General features: G+C 40.5%; 1 long non-coding RNA gene across 1 annotated transcript; it reads left to right on the top strand.

Moving 5' to 3' along the window:
- The first annotated feature begins 300 nt into the window (after positions 1–300).
- LOC136287202 (uncharacterized) lies at positions 301–9,446 on the top strand. The gene is made up of 4 exons (XR_010720095.1): positions 301–580; positions 1,678–1,742; positions 8,406–8,569; positions 9,371–9,446. It is a non-coding gene; the product is annotated as an uncharacterized lncRNA (long non-coding RNA).
- Positions 9,447–15,784: the final 6,338 nt, after the last annotated feature.

Raw genomic sequence — 15,784 nt, 5'->3', positions numbered from 1 at the left:
TACACAGGCGCGGCGGGCGCGCCGTGCCGCCCGGCGCTGCGCGGGAGGGGCGCGGGGAGCGCGGCGGCGGCGCCGGGACGCCCCCGGCCCCGCCCGGCCCCTCGGAAGGGGCGGCCCGAGGGCTGGGCCCCCGAGAGGGGAGGAGGGCCGTGTCCCGGCAGCGGTGGTTCTTGCGTATTTCCTACGCGGGGGCGGTGGCGGGTGTTTATGCCGGCTCTGAGGAACTCCAGCCAGCGGGCTCCGCTTTGCCCCTCTCCGTGGCCCCGTGCGGTTCGGGCTCTGCAATGATCGGTGCCACAGCGGGTTATAAATAAACACCGTAAAGCTCCCGCTGCTTACCCGTCGGAGGGTTGTGTAAGACTTTTGGCTTCGTTAAAAAAAATATCTAAATAAAGCCGTTGTAATCTTCCTCTGTGAGGCATTAAAAAAAAGAGTTTAGAAACTTTTATACAAGAGCCCAGAAATCGGCAAATATGTAAAATGACCCAAACTTGGATCTGTCACACTTCATGATTGTTGAGCTAAAATTGATAACCAGGGACCCTCTGACGTGAACGCGGTTGGGACAACATGTACTCGAGTAAGTTACCTTTACAGCAGTGCTTTACAGGCACAATACAAGTGTAAGCGTGTACAACTAAACACGCAGTGGGATTTGGGTACAATACCCATAATGTGAAATGCAGTCAAGGTCGCAGCTAATGGCTGTGGCAAGTTCAATTCAACTGCAGCATCCCCCCTGGGAAACAGGGAAAGGTCTTAAGTTCCATGTACTAAATCTCACTCATTTCTCTTCCGAGGGATTAAGGCCTTGGTTTTGTTTTCAGAGGGAAGATGTTGTAAAAAACCCCCTGAATTTTAAAATGATGGTGTTTTAAGCATTTTTTTCTGATTATCTTTTCAACTGTAATGTTTTGGCTTGATTTTCTAAGTCTTTTAAATTAATTATTTGGTCTCTAAATGGTTGCGCTTTGTTTAGAAACACTTCAGCTCTTCTGTTCTGCTGCCTTCCTTTGGTAGAGGAGTGTTGTATTTTAATCTATGGTTTATGTAAACAAAAAGAAAACTTTGCGGGTGCTAACATGTTACTAAATACAAAGGGTTCTAATGTTTATAGAACAAACTTATTTGTGTATAATTTATTATTTTTTTCTTTTTCTTTTGAATGAACTGTCAAGTCGGGCTTTATTGTGGGAGGAATGGAGCAGCAGGAAGGAGCAGAGCACAGGGAGAAGCCAGCACAAGTCTTCCCAGAGGCTTTTGTCCTATGGGTATGGAAGATATTTGGCCAAAAGGTGCTAACACAATGCGTAAGTTTGGTGTAGATGGCAAAATAAAGAGTTTCACTTGAGCTAGATCTAATGAACCATCTACTACCTTGTCTGAGTTAGTAATTTGGAACATGTTACTTGGATAAACACAAAAGTGGAAAACGAAGGCAGAGTGAAGCAGCTCAGGGAAGCACAACAAAGAAAAGAAGGAACTGGACTGGCAGAGGATGGTTCTAATTGCAGAGGAAGGACAGCAGAAGAGTGGAAGGGCAGGGGGATCAAGTAGGAGAAATGGGAGGCTAGTCCCAAGGCATTGAATAATACCAGAGATGTGTATGAAGCCAAGAATTTTGTTTCTAATACTTATTTCCTCTCAATTTCTCCTTGAACACAACTTCATGGACAGCTTACTGGGACAGAGAAGAAGAGGACCCTTGTAAAAGAGGTTTGGAATAATTACACATGACACGGGTAAGTGTGCTGAAGATACCTGATACAGCTATTGTTAAAAGTTTGGATCGTTTTCCTTTTGTGTCTCTATTTCGTGGTGACACTGCTCTTTGTGCTGCTCAGTTCAGCTGTCGGCAAAACTCAAACTTAGGAGACTTGGGACCTAGATTACCATTTTGCTCAAGTTCTTATAGAATAACAGCACTGATTTTAGAGGAGAATTAACCTCTTCTGCCACAGAGCATTAGGTGAACAGCCTGCTATATGAATTATTATTTTTAGTGTTCTAATTTTAGTAACTAAAATGTAGCATAGTTCTTTCAAAAAGGAGATTATTTAAGTGACACCACCTAACCTTGCGAGTTATCTACAAGTAGATTACAGAGAATGATACTCCTTTGCACATACACTTTGCAAATGTTCTCCTCGGTTGTACTCTTTATTTTGCAAATTGCAGACATTGAGATGAAGGGTCTATAATTTCCTAGCTTGCCTTTCTCTTGTAACACTGGTGCTGCACTGGCACGCATCCACTTTGCTGTGACTTCATTTGAATACAGCAAATTCTTTATTATGATGAACAAAGGGTTGCTCTCTGGTCTGCTTTGAATCTCAGTCTGCTCATGGAGATTAGTGGGTTTTGAGCAATGCCAAGTCACTAAATATCTCCGCTTCACTGATCTCAAAGACATTTGTGACAATGGATTTAGTAGTCATTTTAATGCATGTTCTTGCCTTTAAATGGATAATACCTTAGTAGTTCTGCTTCCCATTGCTATTAGATTCTCCATTTCATTCAAAAGGGTTTAAATGCAAAACTTCTCTTAACTCATATGTTGTTGCTTTGAGATACATGAACACATTTGTCTGTGGTTTTAATCCTTGAATACAACTCTCCTTCATGTCTTTGCTTTTATTTGCAATTTGGGGTTTATTGTCATTCATATTACTAAGAAATACCTTGTGGCTAAACAATGTCTTATATTGATGTTTATCATTTTGCTTCTGTCAATGCATTGAACAAAACCTTGTATAATAAAAAACGATCCTGAAATGACAGATTTTAAATTTCCTCAAAGACTGCTGGTCAGCACTTTTCTCTTTCCTGAAAATTTCTTAAGACAAGGAGTATTACTTTATCTTGATATGCGAGACAGAAAGTGATAAACCCTTAAAAAACACTGGGTTAAATTTTCCAGAAGTGGACAGATTCCAAAAGCCTTGTGTTGCTGCCAGAGCAAGCAGTAGACTTCTCTTTCAGTTGTTCCAGGAAAACAGCAATTAATCTCCAAAGCTGGGTTTGGTTTCAGAAAATGGATGAGCACAATGAATTCCTTATTAAACTAAAGAAATTTACTAAGCCAACTTACTTAAAAGAGTAAAAGCAAAAGTGTTCAGAGCTCAGTTTACAGAAAATTCAGATCAACTAACACAGTCATAAAATAAGTAAGAGAAGTATTACGAAAGGCTGAAAAAACCCCCAAGTAAACCTTGGTGGTAGTTTCTGTACAATGAAGTTGCTCCTAGTTCAGGATTTGGCTGTGTACTCCCAACCCATGCACACCAAAGGATATAATTTAGTCATAATATTTCAGAAACTTTTTCTATGTGAATCTTCAAAGATTTGTCCTACTTAGTATCTTTACCTGCATTCCAAAGGCCTGTACTGTCCTCTGTGAAGTACAGATTCACACTGATGAATCCAGTGGATCAGCCAGGGCCTTTGCTTCTGTACATAACACACTCTGACATCAGCAACATGGAACCAAAGTGGGTGGCACAGAAACCTTTCAAGAAAGCTGTGTCAGTGCTGTGCTACACTCACAGCAATAAGCCACAAAGACTGTGTATAGGGGAAGCAGCCTGCCTGAAAGAATTGCTGTCACTTCTCTTGCTCCAAGTGCAGGATCAGCTTGAGCTGTGAGCCACTCATCACTTCCACCTGCTGTTCATGATGTTGGTCAGGAAAGATAGTTGGCCTCAGGCTATTAAATCTAGGGCAAGGTTTCACTAAAGGTGGTGTCTGTACTGCCACCCAGCAATGTGAGGTCACCGTGCATCATTACTTTCCCAGGGATGAAGTAAAACTTGCTTGGTGGGATTTCTATCATTATAAAGTGTTAAAAAACTGACTCTTGTTTTTGTACTCAAATAGACATTTTGCTGCAGTGTGACCCTGGTCTTTTTTCCTCAGGTAGCCAACTCAAGCTCTTCTTACTAGACCCAGGTCTTCCATATACCTGTTTTCAGCTGTGCTCCACAGGGAGCCCATCACCTTTAGAGATTTATGTAACTTCCAGCACAAATGTAGTTAAAACATTTTCCAGCTGTCAGCATTTCCATTCCAGGTAAAAAAACCCACAGAACTCTAATCCCTGAATTCTAATAATGTTCCAGCCACCTTGATTCTGGTGTTTGGACCTGGCCTGAAGATGCCAGCAATGGAAAGAGATATTACTGTTCTGTTGAGTTTCTTCCCTCAAAGCATAATTATAAGCCACAGGTTTTGCACATAGACATGTACCAACAGGCGCTAGGCCTGTAGAAATTCTTCCATTGATCAAACTTGAATTTCATTCACAGTTACAGTCAGGGAAGCAGCTTCCAGTGGATGCATGGAACATTTGCTTGATAATGAAGAATTTTAAAACCTGTCCATGAAACTCTGTGGTACTAGATGAAGCCAGAAGAATTGTTACTGTATCTGCCCAAAAATCCCACTGCTGAGAAGAGCAAAATGCTTGAATAAAAGGCAAGATTTTCCAGTTTGCCTGTCAGCAATTATGAGGAACAGGAGATAATGAGGAAAAAACTATGGCATTAATTTCAGACCAGAGTGGGGAAAAAAAAACCCAACAAAACCCAACCAGTGCATGGTTCATCATAGGGCTAATACTCTATGATGATTGATGATTCTGTAATCAGAGCCCACATTGAGAGAAACAGGCTCTAAATTAAATGGCGTTTTTCACAAATGGCTTGGAATTGTAATGCGATGATCCAGAATTTGCAGAGAAAGACTTTATGCCCCTTTTTAACAAGCTGCAATACTTCTAACAGAAATAATTAGGGTTCTGACAATGTATTTGTTTGAATGAAGGATTGAGTTTGACAATACAAAATAGCCTGTAATCTGCATGTCACATGCAGCTTTCTACTGACATGGAGCCTCATGGTCTAGTGCACTAGCATTCACAGCAAATTAGTCTCAGTTTTACTGTATTCCTTAACCACACCAAGTGGTACCTAGAGAAATAAAGTTGTTTTACCAGGTCACTGCAAATTGAATAGCTCTTACATCTGAAAAATAATAGAATGATTCAGTGATAGACTTAAAATAAGTCTTAAAGTATGTCTCACTATGGTTTGAACTTTCTTTTTTTTTTGGCTTAGTAGTAAGGGAAAAGGATGAGGAGAAGGAGGAGGAATCCATTTCTCTTTTGCATTTGAAATCCCCAGTTTGGCAGACCACTGGCTTCCTCAAGCAATTCACTCCAATTTCTTCCTGGAAAGCTTCCTCCTCTCCAGAAGCAAAGCACCCCTCTTAGCTCTCCATTGAAGAGGAAAAGTACATATTGAAAGTAAATTACAGCATTCATTTGGGGAGATGAGTAGAACTCTGGTTAGGAATCTGGACTAACATGAGAAAACATGCACTGAAAAGTCCATGTCAATTTGAGCTAAACAAAACAACTTTTCTTTTGGTCAAACTCATCTATATCAAGCCCATGGGCAGATCAGCCATGCAGCACACACAATGCCTCTGGCACCTCTAGGAACCACAGGATCTGTTGCAGCCTTTCAGAAAATTTGAGTTACCCATAAGGCTTTGGATGTATCTTCCCTGTGTTCCACATAGCATATGTACATGTTCTGTTTTGGAAATCCCACAGGCAGCAGCCCTGATTCTTTCTAATGTTAGGTGTCACAGTGCAGCTGACCTCTTTCTTAAGGCAGTCGAAGATGCTCTATAACTGCCACTTCTCAGACATCCTGAACAGAGTTTTTCAGGAGCTTATCAGAAAACTGCATAGTGTTATTAACCATCTCTTCAGCAGCTGATAAATAAAAAGGGATCTTACATTCTGTGATGGCTTGTGTGATCATACAGTCTAACAAAACACAATTTCTGAGTTATTGAACCCTTTTTGGGGCCAGCCTAATTGTTTCAGATCCAGAGGAAGGCAATTCCAGCAATGACTACTTTTGTGCATTCAGAAATTGCTCACAGAGAAGTCTGAGTCTCTGCTCAGGTTAGGGCAGTCCTTACCAGTGGCATCCGTACTAGTGAGAAATTTATAAGCTTTGTTAATACCTTCTTTGCTCTTTCTGTTTTAATAATGATTTGTAGCAAATTTCCTAGCTCTTAAGTACGGGACAGAGTTCTTGTCCACTTCTGGTGGCGCATTTGAGTCAGATTTTTCACTGATGCTGGGAACGTGTGTGTTAGCATGTGGAGGAGATGAGATACCCACTCACAAGAGCTGTGTTTCTTGGCTAACTTTTACACCAGTCTGGTTATGACAAGAAATGAAAATGTGTCTACACAGTAGCTATCACCGAGGGTTTCATTGTCTGTCCCCAGGTTTGCAGGAATGAGCATGTGACAGCTGTGAAAAGGAGCACAGCACACGGTGACACAAGCTCCTGTCTATTGGCTTCTGATTTTGATCACGAAGCTAGTAGGGAGAATTTGCAATATAACCGTATGATTCAGTGCTTTAAGTTTTGGGGTTTTTTTAATATTATTTTGTGCAAAGTTTTTCTCTTGAAAACTCCCTTGTGTTATGCATATAAACTTGCCATGTACATGCCAAATTATCTGATGTGTGTGTGATGGATAATATGGCTGAGGGGATGCTGTGCAGTAGCCATGTACCAAGCCATCTTTGAGGGTGAGGGTACTGACAATAAGAGCACTCCCCATTGCTTCACTTTTTGCTTATTTCTTCACAGTAGCAACATCACAGTGAGATATTGATTGCTTAACCCATTCCCACAAAAGTTCAATAAGAGTCAAAAACTCATTGGTTTTGTCCTATGACCATGTGGCCCTCCCAGGTGTGCATCAAGTATGGGAGATAGACCTTTTGTAGAGAACATGAAGATGTAATGGTACAAAGTGCTTCTATCCCGTTAGCTCCCAGATGTGGCCAGCCACATGTGATTGCCCAAGAAAAACAGTTTCCAGCTATTGCACAAAAAAAGTCTCTTTCCAGTGCTAAAATCAGTGGTCTCAGGCATGTTGGTAGCAACAACAGCTGTGACTGCAAGTGAGCTCAGCAGACTTAAAATGGAATCTGGGCAGCCACCGAAGCCTACCCTAAAGACATGGAAATTAGAGAAATATTTTCAGTTCCAAATTTGCACAAGTGAAACAATCCTTTAAAATTTAATCGAGGGAGATATCTACTGTCCTTCTGACTTGTCATGAGTGTTTAATGCTCTCATGACAGTTTCAGGGCTAGAGACAAATTTGAGGGGTGTTGAGTCAACATTTTTCACTCATATTGCATTTATTTACAGTGCAGCTTGTTTTGTGCGTTGCCTACAAAATTATGCTTCATAAAAGAAAAGCCTGGCAACATGAGGGAAATTGTTGTAAACAACCAGAGTGAACGCTCCAGTCTGTGTACAATAGACATGCTAGAACTCAAAATAGCACCAGAGGAAAAAAAACAACGTCCCTTAACAAACAGTAAGAACATTGTTTGTTTTTAAGAAACACTGAGCTTTGTTGTCAGTTTCTAGATTAAGCCTAATTGCCAAAAATGCCTTTGTTACTGCCTGAACCAAACTCAAGTTGGGAAGCGTAGTCAATAACTATTTCAATTAAGAATGTACCATCAAAAATCTAAGGGTGGAAATGCAAGAAGTGAACAATTGGTCAAAATTGAGAGCCTCTGCCTTTCCCTGGCATTTGCCTCTTTTTTCCCCCTCAGGTATAGAAATTGCAGCTTTAATGAATGGCAGTAGAAACTGAGTTTCTGAGCTAAGTTCAAAATGGAGAGCTTTTGGCAGCAGTCTCCCTCCCCCTCTCTTTGAGATCCTTAACACATGCCAAATTTTTCCTCTTAATGCTTGCCAGGGCTATTGAATGCTGAAGTCACCATTTTGAACTTAAAACCTCCTGGAACTCTGAGACATCTGTATGGAGGGTGCTTGCTGCCCCGCACATCTGCCAGAACCCAAAACTGAAATTCAGCTTTGCAGTCTTAGAAATGAAAATCATCCCAATTGCATTCTGTCTCCCATCGTTTCTCTTCCCTTTCTGGCTCTTCCATCCCATCAGGCACAAACAATAGAGTTTCTTGTACCCTGCAGTACCCACCTTCTTCCCATTAGGAACAGAACACTTGGCAGTCTTCCTGGATGCCCATGCTGGTCCAAAATTGTCTCTGGGACACATGCCTTTTTTGTGGTCACTGGAGTGAGGGGTTAGTCCCTTGCAGAACAAATACTACTCAGTAAAATGAGCAGGAATAGAAGTTGTTCACTAGTGCCTGTTTCTACAAGTGGATGCATGTTGTATAAACAGTAACTATGCTAAAACTGTCCAAGCCCATGGATTCTGGTGATTGCCTCTCTTCACATCCTTTTGCTACTGAGTCTGTTCATCAGAGACAGAAATGAGTTAGGGAATTAGGCAACTTGATGGCAAGTTTTTTATTTCTGCCCCAACAGGGAGAAATTTGCAATTACAATTTGCAAATTAAACAGCCCTGAGAAAAGCTATGAGGGGGCCCCAAGACCTACATACAAGGAAGAAGAGCATTTGAAGTTCTGGACCCTGGGGAGACCACGGATGCATTCGGAGCCAGTCATGCCAGGGGCATGCAGCTTTCTTGGTAAAAAGAGAACATTTCTTCTGTATGGTGAGGAAAGGCAAACATGCACCAGCACTTGATAGGCCTTTGGTGTCAAATCCACAAACTGGGTGTAGTAACATGGCAGATGTTCGCACAGTCTGTCAGATGAAAATTCCTGTAATTGTTTTGCCTACCTTCAACTATCTCTGTGTCTATGAAGAATAAGTAGCAAGAACCCCTTGTGATGTGATTCTCATTCTTTCCCTTTGTTGCAAATGTACTTTACAGAGGAACAAATGAATTAGCTTAATCATGAATTAACTACACTTCAAATGGTGCTGTGAGGCTGTCAGTGCTACTTTCTTCTTCCTAGAGTATGAAAAATTGCACATGCATCACTGGACACAAATCCCTCAAGATGCAAATTCTATTATTATTTATGAAATACCAGAAGGAATTCTGGACTTCAGCATTATCCATGAGAGATGTCCTGGCCTGACCAGATATTAATCTCAAACGAGTTCAGGCACTCCTCTAAATCAGGCTGAATACGCAGCCTAAAGCGTACCCAGCACTTTACATTTCCCACCATACTATAATGGAGGTGACACATGCTTTAAAGTGTTGGATTTATGCAGATTTGCCAAGAGGGCAGTGGTGCACAAATAGAGATGTGTTTAACTGAAAGGACGTGTGCTCCCCATATGGGTGCGGTCATGGTTGCTTAGTCTCTGAATGAGTTCATATTGTACTCCTTCAGAAAAGAACATGTGCTAAGTATTTCTTCGGGCTAATTTCTTCATGCTACAAATAGTTGTCATCATCTCACCCAACACACAGGTTTCAAGACACAGGCTGTCAGAACATCCTAGAATGGTTTGTGTCTGTGAAAGATGACTGCCAGCAAGTACCTGCCTATCCTGCATTGTGTGAGCAAACCCGTAGTATCATCCTGTGTGTTCCTCAGTGACTACCTCAAGTAGTTTGTTCTCAGTACATTGCCTGTTGGAGACTTCTTTGAAGTCACCTAACTCCATTAGTGGTGCAGGGGACCCAAACACTCAGCTCTTATTTTGTGGTAACGATCTAGGGCTATAATAGCTTCATGAGCATCCTCCATAGATGGTTAAGTGTTTTGGGGTGTTTTTTTGAAAGCAAATAGAAAGTTGCTCAGCTTGGGTCCAAAAAGGAATAATTTGTATTTTGAAGCGGTCTTTTTAGATTAACCTAAAATTACTTAATTTATTAAGACTGTGCCTGTACAGCCGCCCCAGGCACCAAGGTAGTGTTTTTGGGTTTAATTTTGTTATATATGTGGCTGAAAGGTGCAGGTTAACCCCCAGGCCATGTTCTCTTCATGAAGGGGTTCCTCTTGCTGTAGCACCTCGTGGTGTTGCCTCCAGCTCACACATTTCCTGTGGGAGAGTTTTCTTTTCCAAACTCTCTTGTTCTGTGAACCACACAACTGACCACAAACAACCTGAATCTTTCTGTTTTGAGTTTTTGGCCAATTTTCACTACAGGCCATTGCTCAGACAATTCAAAGTGGAAAGGCACATGAGAGCTTTGACAAGGGAAGTTACATGATCTCAAACCTGTGATTGATTCTCTGTCTTCTCCTCTCCCCTTGACACTCATGCATACACACAGCTAAAGAAATACACCCACCTATTTATCTCCCTTATGTGGGGTAATTACCATGGGTAATTGTGGCCAAACCACAGTGTTGGTGCAGAGACCTACAATTTCTGTCTGCATTGGCTTGCTTGGTTCTGTGCAGGCCCATTAGCTGAGGCTTGGAGCTGGACCTGCCAGGACCAAGGCTGGAGCTGTGCTGAGGCAGCTTAGGGGATGTTATCCCATATGCCAGAGCCGACTGTATATTCTGGTAACATGGGCTGCAGAAGCAGGATGGGCCTAGGCTAGGAGGCTTGCCAGACACCTCGTGTATTGGAGAACACTGTAGATGAGCCCAGAGGGATCGAGTGGGAATTTGGGAGCCATGGGAAAAAGTAATCTCACTGTTTAGAGTATCGTAAAAAACCTATTACAATGAACAACAGAGAGTTGGGACTTTACTCCCAACCAATCTCTTTGTACTCATCTGCCCAATGAGTATTTTACCTGCAAATTGTAAATGGACAGGATCCTTGTCATCTTATCTTTCCACTTACCAGTCTTCATAGTGTCAACTGCAGACATGTCACAGACAAGTGGCAATCAACATCTTTCAGTCATGTACCAAACCTTCAAGTGTTACCTAAGCTGCAAAATCTGGAGGGAAAGAAACCTCAGATTTACAAAATATCTTCACATACTTCATACAGGTTTGTGTTATTTTTTATGCTTACAACTACTGAGACAGTTTCTGTGGGCAAAAAAACCACCCACACCTGAGCAAGCAATTAAAGTCATTGTAAATAAGGTCACAATACTACTTTTCCACAAAAACCCTTTTATTTGGTGAATGAGGTGGCTGGATGGGATCTGCTTGAAAGAGTCCAAAGGGATAAGGCTTTGGAGGGATTCATATTCAGGCTTCACATTCTCCAAGGTCAACAGGCGTCCATCTTCAGGAGCAGAAAGTCAGGCAAAAATGCCAGGAGACCTGCACAGATGAACAAGGAGCTTCTGGCAAAATTAAAACACAAAAATGAAGTATATAGAAGGTAAAAGCAGGAACAGGAGACCTGTGAAGGATATAGAGACACTGTCCAAGCAGGCAAGACACAGGAAAGGCAAAGATCAACCACAATTAAATCAGGTGAGGGGTATCAAAGACAACAGAGGAAGGCTTTCTGTAATTATTTCCACAAAAGGAGGACTAGGGAAAATGTGAGCCTGCTGCTGCTAAAGGTTGCAGGTGCCCTGGTGACACGGGACATAAAAAATGGCTGAGGTACTGAATGCCTTCTTCACCTCAGTCTCTACTAGGAAAACCTGCCTTCAGCAATCCAAGGACCTGGAGACAGAGGGAAAATTTGAAGCAGGTAACATGGATGTGAGGTGGAAGAGGATCAGGTTACAGAATAAATAAACTGGACATGAACCCCAGCAGGATGCACCCAACATGCTGAGGGAGCTGGCTCGTATCGTTGCATTTTGATTATCTTTGGATGATCATGATGACTTGGAGAGGTGCATAAAAACTGGGGAAAAGCAAATGTCACTCCTGTCTTCCAGAGTAACCTGAAGGAGTACTCAGGGAATGTATGTGTTTTAAAGACAAGCTACTGATAACTCTCTTCTCCAGTCTGTGACAGCCTCAGCCCTCTAACCTAGAAACAGCACAGTGCTGATTCTGCTGCTGGGTTGCCAGATTCATTATATTACTTGGAGCAGCAGCTGTTTGCTTCCTTCAGAACACATCCAGACTCCATTTTGCCCCGATCCCTTTTTTCCTTTGTACTTTGCTGCTGAAAATAAGGTGCAGGTGAGAAATTAGAAAAACCTGTGAATGCTAGTTTGAGTGCCAACCGTTAAGTATCTGCTGGACAAAGTCTGGCTCTCTGCTGGTTGACATGAAACCTAAGTGCAGCCTTAGAAAGTTCATGGTTGTTTGCTTGTTTTTACAGGCTCCCATAATTTTTCAGAAAAATTACAGAAAGAAAAAAACAGTGACTTTTAAGATAACTTGACTTTTGTAGCTCAGCCAACCCCTTAATAGAGTTTTGTGGCATAAAGGAAAACCAGAATGCTAGCCTTAGGGTTTTGTCCTTGCCAGATTTTAAGGATCAACCCCATAAATGTGGAGCATGTATGTAGTTTTCAAAATAGGTGACACAAACTTTTTTTAAGAATAGAAATGGTCCATCAGTTCAAATTAGAGATTGCTACCAGATCTTCTTATTTTTTATTTCATCTTGTGGCAAACTGAAATCTTTAATAATAATGATCCTCATTATTACTATCTTACGTATTCCTAATAATCCTTAATTACATTAACTGATAATGGGGTTTACATGCCATTTCAGTCGCATCTTTAGATATGCAGATCTTGACTACTTTGGTCAATAAGCTCTTAAGCAGGAGCTGTTTCAGAAGAATCTATTGTAGCTCTAATATGCTTTCTAGCACCACGACACACACAGGACCCCTGTTTTCTGCCTGAGCTGGCAGTTCTCTGTTCTTGCCTATCAGTCCTTCCACAAAGGCTGCACTGAAATTCCAGTCGTGTGAGTTACACGAAAGGTCAATCTCATTTATGTAATAGCCAACTGAGAAGAAGTAGTGCTAAAGTATCTTGCCAGCTCCAGTGCTAGGAAGATCATGTCACTGCAGTTTTGGGCTTTTGAAACAAATCCGTCAGACACATTTTCTATGAAGCAATGTCAAGCTACTCTTTAGCTCCAATGCTTTCTAGTTCAACATAATGCTATGCTCCATGAACACAGGATGAACTGAGTCTTTGAGTGAATATGTACCCAATTAAAAGTAAATTGTCAGCCACACTTCACAGGGACTAATTCCATTTTAAACACCAGGTGTCACTGCAGTATACTCCTTATTCCACACCGAGCTCCCATTAGGTTAAAGCTTTACTTTTAAGTGATGTCAAAGCTCATGGAGGACAAAGATGCTTGCACTTTCTGTTCCCAAGTGTGTGCATGCAACTATACGATTAGCCAGAACCTGGGCAAATTTTTCAGTATTTCAACCAGCCACATTTATAGTTCCGTGTGGTTGGCCTCAAACCTGAAGCTAAGCATAGTAACAGCTATTTTATTGGTGATAGCAACTGTTCACAATGAAGAATAATTAAAAAAAAAAAAAAAGAAATCTGTGAAACAGTTATCTTGATAATAATGCTGCATGCATTTTTTTCCAGAACAGCCCATGATGGATAATATTCAGCAGTTACTTAATGAAAAAAATATATCAAATTGCATATTTTGCAGCTTCTTGGTACATGAACAAATGTTCAGGAAAAATCAATCTTCTTTTACACTTATCAGATCCTGAATGGTTTTGCGCATGAACTATTCCTTATTTTTACAATTTCTCTATTTGTTTTTACAATTTTACAAAACCTAAAATTTTAACAAAATTTTACAAATTTTATTCTTTATTTGAATTTTACACATTCTCTATTTAATACTTTTTGAGTATTAAAATACACTTACCCCGATTAAACATTAAAAAGTCATCACAGTGAACAGATACTACTTGTCTCTTTGTCTAATTTCTTCAGCCTCCCAGCTTGGTGTAAGTAACTAATCCCTGTCTGCACTGTGAATTTTCCAGGAACCTGTTCACCAGTAACTACTTAATACTAAGTGGGTAAGGCTGCTCTTTTCCTATCTGTAATTAAAGATAATGAGGAGGAAGGTGCAAGCCCCAAAAGGTTAGGTACTATTTTAGCCTCGTGCTCCAGTGTACAAAGGAGCCTTGTTCCAGTGACATGCTTAAAAGATGACATTTCTTTGTGTTAGACTTACATGCAGAATCTGTGTTGCATATTCAGCACGGGTCCTAAGTCACCTGCCTCTGAAGTGCTTTGGGATGCTCTTAAAAGTATTTCTACACAAATGAGTCTTGCTACTGACAGAGCAGTGCAGCAAATGGATGGGGAACATTACCTAGAGAGCATCTATAACAAAGGAAAAGGAATCAAATGCCATGGCAATTTCAGAAGATAATCCATAGGGCTGGTAATTGCAACTTTAAAAAAGCTGAGGGCTGCACAACTTTAAAAGGCTCAAACCCAATATTCTTACCTGCATTAAAGAGCATTGATGGCAGTCCCTGCTCTAGTCAGAGGCAACTTAAAATTGGTGCTGTTGTGTGCATGCTTGAATCTTGACAGGATTATGGCTTTGGGAGGAGTAAAGTGCTATGTATCACAAAGAAGTCTTAGTAGTTCTTCTCAGATAATTAAATCAGCACAAAATTCCCAGAACAAACAGAATTCTATAAAATAATGCAGGCTTTAAGACCTGCAGGATGAAGTGATTGCAAGGACTGAATGGTATATTTGTTAAGAAAACAACAAAAAGAGGCCGAGGTAAAAACCAACCAACCACTAAAAAAGAAGACAGTTAATTTATTGTGGTTTATTCTGTCTGGCTATTGAATTTATATATAGATTTTAATCCAATTAATTTTGCCAGAGTTTTTGAATTAAATTCATTGCAATGTAACACATTTCCCATTTGACATAATTTACATGGATTTCCAATAAATTCAAGAGTTACTTGCAAATATAATAACCAGAGAAAATGGCAGAGCCTCTTTTAAATACTTTCAGAGAATACAGTACAGGATCATACGATTTTTTTTTTCTGCATATAAACAAGTAAATATTAGGATACTACTGTACATAAATAAAACCGTCCTTTTTTATTATTGACCTATGTTCGTACTTTTAGATACTGCTTCATATGTTCATGTAGCATTTTCCCCCAGAAATATTTACATAAAACTTGTCTACATTTACAGTAAATAACCATAATTGCCTACTGTGCTTTCAGCAGCCAAAAGCTAAATTGGCTATAGAAATATCTGATGAAGATTCTTGGAACAAAGGTATGACTAAATGACATCAACTGGTGTATACTATTACAAAATATTGAGAGGAATTTAATGGCATTTGTTAATTTACAAAAAACAATTTAGTGTTGGATCTGAACTGCTCTAACAGTAGGATAAGCCCTGCAATTACAGTTGAACTACAATTTATGGAACATATATTCTGCAAAACTACAGTATTTCAGTGTTTGCAGTGGTGTTGATAAAAATATTTCGATTTCAAACAGGTAACAAGCCAAATAACCCTTCATGTAGCAAACAAGCCTTAGCTAATGCCAGCTCAGAAGTCTGCATGCACTGACTCCAGGTGTATATGGCAGAGTCATTGAATCACTGAGCTGCTCTCACTGCCTATAAAGCTGAACTTCGCAGTATACTCAACTACATCCACGCTAAGATAGCCAGGACAGTTCTAAGCCTCTCTTTTCACAAGCTTATACTGTTCTGAGAAATGTTTTGCAGTTCTGTGTCAGTGATCAGAGACTCGAATAGTTGTCAGGAAAACACTTTTTTGTTACTAGAACACTATGTAAGAGAACTTTGCTCAGAGATATCCAGTAACACATATTTTTTCCATTATAAAACAATGGATAAAATAAACACAAGTGTCTGTATTTACAAATTCTTACCTACTATGTTCTTAGTATGCAGTGTTCCATGTGTAAAGCAATTTTATGCTGAAGCTCATATAGCACCCAATTTTAAGTGACTCTTACTGAGGCATGA

This window comes from Chamaea fasciata, unplaced genomic scaffold (genome assembly GCF_029207755.1).
Source record: "Chamaea fasciata isolate MVZ Bird 193981 ecotype frontalis unplaced genomic scaffold, bChaFas1.0.hap1 SCAF_1, whole genome shotgun sequence".
Taxonomy (NCBI): Eukaryota; Metazoa; Chordata; class Aves; order Passeriformes; family Sylviidae; genus Chamaea; species Chamaea fasciata.
Note: the sequence above shows the minus strand (reverse complement) of the source record. Positions and strands in the feature narration are given on the sequence as shown.